Below are 9,656 nucleotides of genomic sequence, written 5' to 3'. Positions count from 1 at the left end.
GTCCCAGACCAATACAGCCAGGAGAGCGCTGGTCTTACACACCAACGAACAGGGTTCGATCCCCGGCACCCCATAGGGCCCTGAGCCCCTCCAGGAGTGGCTCTGAATACAGTTCAAGGAGTCAGCCTTGAGCACTCTTGGGTGTGGTTCAAATACGGAAAAATAAACTTTAATAAAAGCAATCCCCAGAAATGTCATCCAAGGAGGCCAATCTCAGGTCATTAAGCAGTTCTGAGGACCCCAGAGGAGCAGAGAGATGCAGAGGATATCACCCACATTGCTGGCAGGTGGGATAACTGATCCCAGGAAAAGGCTCGAATTGAAAAAGAACAGGCCAGAGAGATCATACACCAAGGAAGGTGCTTTCCTTGCACACCTGCTGGCCTGATTTCCGGCCTCCGGCTGGACCAGGAGTGAGCCCCTAGTCAGTGATATCATAAGCACCATCAGTTGTGGCCCAAAAAAACAAAACAGTACAAGAAAAAGAACAGGCAAAATAGAAATGGAGAAATTTAAAAGTTTTTTTTATGTGTATCTACATGTGTGTACACATAGAAACACATTCACAGAAATATTCATGTTTGGGGGCCTCACACAACAGTGCTCAGGACTTAGTCCTAGCTCTGTGTTTAGGTATCACTCCCATGGGGTGCCTGGAATACAACCTTAGTTGGCTGCATGCAAGGCAAGTTCCCCACCTGCTGTACTATCTCTCTATTCCCTGTATCTATTTAACTTTTTAAATTTTGTGTTTTTGGTTTTTAGGCCACATCTAATGGTGCTCAGGACTTATTCCTGGCTCTATAGTCAGGGATCACCCCTGGTCTCAGGGGACCCCAATGGAATGTCGGGGCTCCAGCCCAGGCCTGCTGAGTCCAAGGTGAGGGGCCTTCACAATGTCCTATCTCTCCGGCCCCCAGGTTAAGATCCTTGCCTTATACCTTGGTCGGAATCCCAGGCACCTCATATGGTTCCCCAATTATCATTATGTGTGACCCCTAAACACTGCTGGATGTGACCCAAACACCAACAATATATCGGTAAGTAAAAGTTAATTAAGCTTTTAGCAGCCAGAGAGATAGCACAGAAGTTAAGGGGTGTGGCCTCATATGTCTCAGCCCAGTTCAGTTTCTGGCACCATATATGGTCGTCTGAACACTGCCAGGAGTGATCGCCGAGCACAGAGCCAGAGATAAGCCCTGAGTACCATTAGGTGTACGCCCACAAAAATACAAATAAAATAAAATCATCTTTAAAAAATAAATTTTTCAAGGGCTGGAGCAATAGCACAGCGGGTAGGGGGTTTGCTTTGCACGCGACCGACCCGGGTTTGATTCCTAGCATCATATATGGTCCCTAAGCACTGCCAGGAGTAATTCCTGTGTGTAGAATTACTTGCCGGGTGTGACCCAAAAAAAAGCAAAAAAAAAACCAAGCAAAACATTTTTTTTCTTTTGGGTACAGCTAGCTGTGCTCAGGGGTTACTCCTGGCTCGGTGCTCAGGTATCACTCCCTCCTGAGGACTCAGAGGACCTTCGGGGTTCAGTTTTGTCACATGTAAGGCAAGAGCCTTACCCACCGTACTAACTCTTTTCTGGCCTTTTCTTTTTTCTTTTTCTTTCTTTTTTTTTTTTTTGCTTTTTGGGTCACATCCACGATGCACAGGTGTTACTCCTAGCTCTGCACCCAGGAATCACTCCTGGCAGTGCTCGGGGGACCATATGGGATGCTGGGAGTCAAACCGGATTGGCCTCGTGCAAGGCAAACGTGCTACCCACTGGGCTATCTCTCCAGTCCCCTTTTCTCTTCTTTTGTAGAAATGTGTTAATGGTTCTTTTTGTCTGTTGGTTTGCTTGGCTGGTTTGGGGGCCACACTCAACAGTGCTCAGGGCTTACTCCTGGCTCTGTGCTCAGGGATCACTCCTTGCAGGCTTGAAGGGCCATATGGAGTGCTTGGGGATCGAATCCGGGTTGGTCACATGCAAGGCAAACGCCCTCCCCCCCGTGCTATCCCTCAGGCCCAATGTCGGTGTTTGGATGCCGTGGTACAGCCCTGGCACCGGGCATTAGGGTACTGAGCTGCAGGGAATGACCACGTAAGCTCCTGATTCCATAGCCCAACCCAGAAACTTTAGGAATTGAAAGCACTAGATTTGGGTTCCCCTCTCGGAGAGTCCGACAAGCTACCGAGAGTATCTCGCCCACACGGCAGAGCCTGTGAAGCTACTTGTGGTATATTTGATATGCCAAAAAACAGTAACAACAAGTCTTGCAATGGAGACGTTACTGGTGCCCACGCAAGCAAATCGATGAGCAACAGGATGACAGTGACAGTGACAGATTTGGGTTCCAAGGCAGTGGGGATGCTGACCCCCAAGATTTGTGAACTCCCTACCGCTATGTGTGCAGAGCTGAATGTGCTAAGAGTATGTTTATGGAGAACAAACAGGGCATTCCAGGGGACCTTGTAGGAAGGGGACAAGGAGCTGCAGCCATAGAACAGCGTGGGGGCGGAGGTCGCCTTGCTCGTGGCCAGCCCTGGTTCCAGCCTCTGTGTGGTCCCCTGAGCCCACCAGGAAGAAGAATGTCTGAGCACAGAGCCAGGAGTCATCACTGAGTACTTCCAAGTGTGGCTTTTCACCCTGCCCACCCCCCAAAAAGTAAAAGGAATAGAAGCTGCAAAGGAGGTTGGGGCGGGGGAGGAGGCAGGAGTGGAATGAGTGAAATTAATCCATTTCAGCTGTTCACCCTCTGGTGGTCCTGAGGGTGATTTGAGTTGCCCTGGGTACCAGAATATCCTCTCCCTTAGCTCCAGGGTCTTGCAGGGATGTCTCCAGCCCCCTGTGGCCATCAACTGGCTCCCCCACATCTAGGAGTCCATCGGCCTGCACCGACCTCATGCACCGGAGCCTTCCCTGAAGAAATACTGGTGCTTGTGCGTGGGTGCGTGTGTGTGTGTGTGTGTGTGTGTGTGCGCGCGCGCGTGCTCATGCACAGTTGCATGATTTGGGCACCACTCGCTCTGAATCAGCCTTGCTGCAGGAACTGTCATTTTTGTTTGTCTTTGGCATTTTGGTTCACACGTAGTGATGTTCAGGGGCTACTCCTGGTTCTCCACTCAGGAATCACTCCTGGTGGTGCTTGGGGAACCGTATGGGATGCCAGGAATCAAACCTGGGTTGGCCCCGTGTAAGGCAGATGCCCTCCCCGTTGTACTATGGTTCCAGCCCTCAGAAGCGATAGTTTTGTTTTTCCTTGGTGGGGCTTGGGGAGCCACATCTGGTGGTCTGAGGGGGTCTGTGCTCGGAGCTCGGAGCTCGGGGCTCTCTCTCTCCCAGGGTAGGGGAACCATCCCAGCCAGAGCAGCCTTGGAACCCTCAGCTCTTGCACGCAAAACCTGCACTCAGCCACTCAGCCTGTCGGGTTTATGCGCGCTTGCTGGCTCTGTCTCTGTCTCTGTCTCTCTGTCTCTGTCTGTCTCTCTCTTTTCCTCTCTCTCTCCCTCTCCCCCTCCTTTCTCTCGCCCCCCCTACTCCCGCCGCCGCACTTGCACCACTGGACTCCGGCTCTCTGCTGTCCCCTGCAGGCCGAGTGTAGGACTCCACCCGAGATGCGCCCAAGGCAGGATTTCCACAGTCGCCAGCAGGGGGCAGCATCGATCCGCGAAGAAGCCAGACCGGCTCGTTGGTGGGGGGGGTATCTCAGTGTAGTTCGCCCCTTCCAGAGGGGAGCGAAGCAGTGACACCCCGTTAGGACCCCAGAATCTTTCCTTTCCCTCTATTTGGGGCCATCTTCATAAAGATGTGTCCCCTGCACCGATATCTCATACATGTTTACATATAAATAATCAAAGAACCAAATCACAGAGAATGTCTTTTTTTTTTTTTTCTTTTTGAGTCAGTCACACCCGGCGATGCACAGGGGTTTCTTCTGGCTGTACACTCAGGAATTACTCCTGGCGGTGCTCAGAGGACCATATGGGATACTGGGAATTAACCCAGGTCGGCCACGTGCAAGGCAAACACCCTACCAGCTGTGCTGTGGCTCCAGCCCCAAGAGAATGTCATTCTTATCATAGCACTGTAGCACTGTCGCAAGCGGGCACCAGTGACGCCTCCCTCCGTTGTGAGACTTGTTACTGTTTTTGTCATACACCACAGGTGGCTTGCCAGGCTCTGTGGGGCAGGCGGGGATACTCTCGGTAGCTTACCAGGCTCTCCGAGAGGGACAGAGGAATCGAACCCGTGTCAGCTGCGTGCAAGGCAAACACCCTACCTGCTGTGCTATTGCTCCAGTCCCATTCTTATCATGAGCATAGAAATACAACAATATTTTGTATTTTGAAATTCACACGAATTTCACAATGAAATTCATGTGAAAGATTATATTTACAACAGTAAATAAGCATATGACTAAAGTAATTAATTAATAGAAGATCGTGACAATGCTGGCCAGAGCAATAGTACAGCAAGGAAGGGCTGGCCTTGCACGCAGCTGACCTGGGTTCCATCCCCAGCATCCCATAGGGTCCCCTGAGCACAGCCAGGAGTGATCCCTGAGTGCAGAGCCAGGAGTAAGCCTTGAGCACCGTTGGGTTAGACCCAACCCCCCAAAAAAAATTGACGGGCCGGAGGGCCGGAGCTATAGCACAGCGGGTAGGGCATTTGCCTTGCACACGGCCGACCTGGGTTCAATCCCCGGCATCCCATATGGTCCCCCAAGCACCGCCAGGAATAATTCCTGAGTGCAAAGCCAGGAGTAACCCCTGAGCATGGCTGGGTGTGACCCAAAAAAGAAAAAAAAAATTGACGGGCCAGGGCCTGAGCGATATTACACTGGGTAGGGAGTCTGCCTTGCATGCGGCTGACCTCAGTTCAATCCCCCGGCATCCCATATGTCCCCCGAGCACCACCAGGAGTGATCCCTGAGCACCGAAGGGCGTGGCCCCCCAGAAAACAAAACAAAAAAGATCGTGACAATGTTTAATTAGCTGATAATTTTAATATTCAATCACTTGAGGGGGTGGTTTGGGCCACACCCGGCAGTTCTCAGGGCTTCCTTCTGCCTCTCCACTCAGGGATCACTCCGGGTGGGCAGCTTAGATGCTCCCATGCAGTGTGTGTGATCAAACCCAGGTGAACTGCATGCCAGAAAAGCACAGCCCTGGGCTGGAGCAATAACACAGCGGGCAGGGTGTTTGCCTTGCATGCGGCCAACCGGGTTTGATTCCCAGCATCCCATAGGGTCCCCTGAGCACTGCCAGGGGTAATTCCTGAGTGTCAGAGCCAGGAGTAACCCCTGTGTATTGCTGGGTGTGACTCAAAAGACAAAAAAAAAAAAAAAAAAGCCTAGCCCTCGCCTCGGCCGCTACGGCAGGCACTTTTCTTCTTTCCCTCTCTCCACGGGAGAATGTCGAAGAAGCTAACAGGAAGGCTGGGGCGATAGTATAGGGCTTGCCTTGCGCGCCCCCAAACCAAGTTCACTCCCTGGCACCCCCTAGTTTCCCAAAAGCCTTGCAGGAGTGACCCCTGAACCCGGAGCCAGGAACCAGCCTGGAGCACCACACACCACTGGGTGTGGTGCCCAAACCCCAAACCAAACAAACAAGAGAGATAGCATGGCCGAAAGGATCTTAATAAGATCGTCAGGTATTTATTCCGGGCTGGAGCGATAGGACAGGAGGGAGGACGCTGGCCTTGCCTTTTGCATGGGCGTGACCCAGTTTCAATCTCCGGCATCCCCTAGCCCCGCCAGGAGTGATTCCTGAGCACAGAGCCCTGAGCCAGGTGTGGCCCCCAAACCAAAATAAATAGAGAGATCAAGATCATAGACTCTAGGGGGCTGGAGCGGTAACACAGCAGGTAGGGCATTTGCCTGGCATAAGGCTGACCCGGGTTCGATTCCCAACATCCCATAGGGTCCCCTGAGCACCTCCAGGAGTAAGCCCTGGGTGCAGAGCCAGGAGTAACCCCTGTGCATCGCCGGGTGTGACCCAAAAAAAGAAAAAAAAAATCATAGGCCCTAGCCCAGCTTACATCAGATGAAAGCAGGTTCCCCAAAACCTGCTGCCCTGGAGAACCCTCGGGTCTGTGTTTGGGGGTACTTGTGATCTTCACACCAGTGCTTGCTCCGAGCACCTAAAGGGCAGGGCCAGGGTTGCTGTCCCACTTCCTCCTCAACAGCAAGAATCCTGTGGTACCAGAGGGCAGGGCACACAGCCAGAGACGCACCCAATGTACCTCCACCATGCTCTCTCAATTCCATGAAATGGAACTTCATTTTTTTTTTTATGGCTTTTTGAGTCACACCCAATGGTGCTGAGGGCTGACTCCTGGCTCTGCACTCAGTAGTGTTTAGGGGACTCTAGGGGGTGCTAGGGATTGAACCCGGGTCAGCCGCGTACAAGACAAGCATCCTACCCACTGTTCTATCACTCGGTCTCCCTGAAAATTTAAAAACTTTTTTTTGTTGTTGTTGTTTTGTTTTTTGTTTTTTTTGTTTTGTTTTGTTTTGTTTTCTTTTTGGGTCACACCCGGCGATGCACAGGGGTTACTCCTAGCTCTGCACTCTGGCGGTGCTCGTACCACATGGGATGCTGGGATTCAAACCCGGGTTGGCCGCATGCAAGGCGGCTCTGATTTTTTTTGGTGAGGGGCTACCCAGCAGTGTTCAGGGGCTACTCCTGGCTCCGTGCTTACGGGGTGTACTCTCAGCTGTACTTAGGGGAGGACCGTGTGGTGCTGGGGTTCTAACCTGGGGGTGCACATTGGAAAGCATGCTCTCAGCCCTTGGAGCTGTCTCCTCCATTCCCTAGCATGTGGGGTGTGGTGGGGTGGAGGAATCCTGAGGCTCTCAGGAATGGCTCCTGATGGCGTTCAGGGTGGGGGGTGGCACCACATGTGGTTCACGAGCTTCACCTGAGGTCAGCAGTATGCAGGGCTCCTCTCTAGCCCCTGGCACACTCTCATCCCTTCCGTTCATAGACTTTTCTCTTTGGGGAGGCCACACAGTGCTCCGGGTTCTGGGCTTACTCCTGGGGGAGTGGTTCGTTGGACTCTAGGGGATCCATGTTGGCTTAGTACAAGGCTTTCGGGGTCACCCGTGGCGATGCTCAGGGGTTCATCAGGAATCACTCCTGGTCATGCTTGGGGGACCCTATGGGGTGCCGGAAATCGAATCCGGGTTGGCTGCGTGCAAGGCAAACGCCCTCCGCACTGTCCCAGAGACCTTTTTTTTTTTCTTTCTGGGTCACACCCGGTGATGCACAGGGGTTACTCCTGGCTCTGCACTCAGGAATTACCCCTGGCGGTGCTCAGGGACCATATGGGATGCTGGGAATCCAACCCGGGTCGGCCGCGTTCAAGGCAAACGCCCTACCCATTGTGCTATTGCTCCAGCCCCCCAGAGACTTTTTTGATGTTGTTCTGTGTTTAATTTGGGGGCTACACCCAGCTGTGCTCAGGCCTGACTCCTGGCTCTGTGGTCACGGATCACCCCTGGCGATTGCTCCAGGGCTGTATGGGATGCCGGGATCGAACCTGGGTCGGTCGCATACAAGGCAAACGCCCTCCCTACTGTCCTATGGCCCAACCTGAGTCAGACAGCGGGGTGCTTGCTTGCACGTGGCTCACCTGGGTTCGATCCCCAAAACCCCACAGGGTCCCCCAAACACCTCCAGGAGTGATCCCTGAGTGCAGAGTCAGGAGTCAGCCCTGAACACCGCTGGACGTGGCCTAAAAAACACTTCTTTTATTCTTTTTGGGTCACACCCACCGACCACAGGGGTTACTCCTGACTCATGCACTCAGGAATTATCCCTGGTGGTGCTCGGGGGACCATATGGGATTCTGGGAATCGAACCCGGGTCGGCCACATGCATGGCAAACGCCCTACCCGCTGTGCTATTGCTCCAGCCCCAAAACACATTTTTTTTAAACTTTTTTTTTTCTCTTTTTAGGTCACACCCGGTGATGTTCAGGGGTTACTCCTGGCTCCTGCACTCAAAAGCTACCCCTGATGGTACTCGGGGGACTATATGAAATGTTGAGAATCGAACCCGGGGTTGGCCACGTGCAAGGCAAACTGTACTATCACTCCAGTCCCAATTTTTTTTTTCTTTTTGGGTCACATCCGGCAATGCGCAAAGGTTATTTCTGGCTCTGCACTCAGGAATTACTCCTGGTGGTGCTCAGGGGACCATATGGGATGCTGGTTATTGAACCCGGGTTGGCCGCATGCAAGGCAAACGCCCTACCCGCTGTGCTATTGCTCCAGCCCCCAGCCCCAATTTTTTAAAAAAAAACTTAGAAGAATTCTTCTTTTCAGGGAGCACACACCACTGGGGGTAAGAATCACCCGGAGAAATCCAGGCTCAGACAGTGACCCTCACAGCCCTAGGGATAGGAGCTAACCAGTAGGTGAACAACACCCCAGAGCAGGGCTGGAGCCACAGGACAGAGCCTAGGACCCTTGGCTTGTATGCAGCGACCCAGGTTGGACAAGTGATCTGGCCACTGGACTCTTGCACTGGCCCCTGGACCCCTCCGTTTTCTTGGATGGAGGTATTCACTCTCCCAGGAGGGTCTGGCTTGAGGAGGAGGGTGGTGCATCGCGCGAGCGTCCCTGGGAACACTCCACTCAACTCTGCAGCTTGACCTCGTGCACGCCGCGCGTGCTCGTGCACGCGTACCCGGTGCAGTGTGCGCGCGTGTGTGCGCATGATTGAGACGTGACTCAGCAGGGCCCTGACTATACCGTTCAGTTTCCTGGGGAAGGTTCCAAGGTGAAGGTTCAGGGAGGCCTGGAGCAGGTGACCTCAGCATCAGCCGCTGGCCAGCGCCCCCACCCTGGATGGCCCCCGCCCGGGGCGAGGCTTGGTCCAGCAGCCTTGGTCCTTGAGGCGCCCCGCCCCCCACTCTCAGCTGCAGCATCTGGCCGCGGGGGTCACGCACGCTCCGTTTCCCCTGCCTGCCCATAGCACTTCAGGGTTGTTTTTTTCTGCTTTTTTTAGGTCACACCTGGCCTGGACAGGACTCGGGGGACCCTCTGGGATGCCGGGGATCGAACCTGGGTTGGCTGCCAGTGCCTTACCTGCTGGCCTATCACTCTGACCCATTAGTGCTTAGGTTTATTAAAAATAAAACTGGGGGGGCTGGAGTGATAGCACAGCGGGTAGGGCGTTTGCCTTGCATGCGGCCGAACCGGGTTCAAATCCCAGCATCCCATATGGTCCCCTGAGCACCGCCAGGAGTAATTCCTGAGTGCAGAGCCAGGAGTAACCCCTGTGCATCGCCAGGTGTGACCCAAAAACCAAAAAAAAAAAAAAATAAAAAAATAAAAATAAATAAAACTGGGGGGTGGGCTGGGATGATTGGACAGTGGGGAGGGTGTTAACCTTGCAGGCATCTGACCTGGGTTCGGTCCTGGGTAGCCCAGTGGACCCCAAGAGTCCGCCAGGAGTGACCCTTGAATGCAGAGCCAGGAATCAGCCCTGAGCACCGCAGGGTGTGGCCCAAAGCAAACAAACAAACAAAAAGCCCACTTTTGGGGGATGGGATGGGGGAGTGTTGGTCCAGGGCTGACTCCTGGCTCAGTCCATACCCTGGGTTTTGCTCTTTCACTTTCTTTTGGTTTGCAGCTCACACCTGGCAATGCTC

Source organism: Sorex araneus, chromosome 2, assembly GCF_027595985.1.
Source record: "Sorex araneus isolate mSorAra2 chromosome 2, mSorAra2.pri, whole genome shotgun sequence".
Classification (NCBI taxonomy): domain Eukaryota; kingdom Metazoa; phylum Chordata; class Mammalia; order Eulipotyphla; family Soricidae; genus Sorex; species Sorex araneus.
Note: the sequence above shows the minus strand (reverse complement) of the source record.